Source organism: Limulus polyphemus, unplaced genomic scaffold, assembly GCF_000517525.1.
Source record: "Limulus polyphemus unplaced genomic scaffold, Limulus_polyphemus-2.1.2 Scaffold1636, whole genome shotgun sequence".
Lineage (NCBI taxonomy): Eukaryota > Metazoa > Arthropoda > Merostomata > Xiphosura > Limulidae > Limulus > Limulus polyphemus.
Genome location: NW_013667246.1, coordinates 38,094 through 39,620, shown reverse-complemented (window position 1 = coordinate 39,620; position 1,527 = coordinate 38,094).

Below are 1,527 nucleotides of genomic sequence, written 5' to 3'. Positions count from 1 at the left end.
TGGAAGGGCATCTGGATTGAATCAAAAGTGATTCCTTATATTTTCTGTCGAGGAAATTGTCACAAGTTTCTAAAATTTAGAATGTATAAGGTGTCCCATTGATTGTACCGTGTTCTTTTAAGTAATGTTCAGCAGTAGCTTCTTTGTTGTCAAGATTTTCAGTTGCACGAATGTGTTCTTTGAAACGATCGTGTATTAGACGATTGGATTCACCTATATATGTGACCGAACACTGTGTGCATGTAAGTTCATAGACAGTGTTTTTAAGTATGCAGGATTTCTCCAAGCTATTCATCTTTGCAAAACACTTTTTGGATTTACATGTTTTGTCGTTAGTAAACGCTCAACTAGTGAGTATATCCTTCAGTTTTCTACCAGGTTTTTGTATGATTTTAATATTCAAACTAGATCTTCTAATCGCTTGATGAAGGCGAGTAGTTAAAGGTTCATCCACGAAAGGCATAATTCATGAAACAGTGTCTTGCTGTGATAGTTTCTGTTACGTCTCTGTTCGTTTGTTAATTTTCCGTAAAAATTATTTCCGAAGAATTTTAGCGATACAAGTCCTTTCTTAAATAAAACTAGTTTATTCTTTCTGAATACAACTTTGCAATACACTTAATTTCCACAGTCACGCTATAACAAACGCTATAATTCACAACGAACGACTCACGCGCTTGACTCAATTGTCCGTCTCTATCTCTGTCTGCAATTCAATTACATTCTTGCCGTCACTTCTTGGCGGTCTTATATACAAGAATACCGAAAATCTAGTAAACACTCAAGGCTTCACGAAGGGACATGAATTTTCTAGAAGCTCATGAGGTGTTATTAGCGTCACGTCACTTCCGCTGTCGTAACATTTCTTTTTTTGCTGTCGTTTATTAATATATTGTGAGTCAAAGCTGTTGAATGTCTTAGTAATGTAACTATACAGGTAACCATTGGACAACAGTAACTTTTGAAGTTTGATCCTGGCTTGCGCCTTACTGTCCATGGCGTTGCAGATTTTCTCAATCCTATTAAGCTGACCGATAATGACACCTCGTTTGGTAGCTGGTGGATGGTGTGAGTTAAAATGTAGACTAATAGGTTTAATATATGGTTTAGAATGTATGGAAGTAATAAGTTTGCTGTTTTCGATAATGACCATGGTCTCAAGAAAGGGTATAGATTTCTGGATATTATCGGTATGAGTAAGCGTGAGCATTATGTCGGAGGGTGGATTATTAAGGAATTCAACCAATTCCAAAAGAGAAGGGAGTCCATGATTCCATAAACAGAAAATGTCATCAATATATCTGTACCATCTAGTTGGTTCAATATTAGTTTCAAAATTCCACTGAGTAAAAGCTGATAATTCAAAGAAATGCATAAAGATAGAGGCCACAACGACAGCAATATTGTTGTCCATAGCGATGCCTTTCTTTTGTTTGTAGAGAGTTGAATCAAATTTGAAGTTACTGTTGTTGAGAATAAATCTGAGAGAATTTTCAATGACTTCTGTAGGAATATCAATGGTAGTAT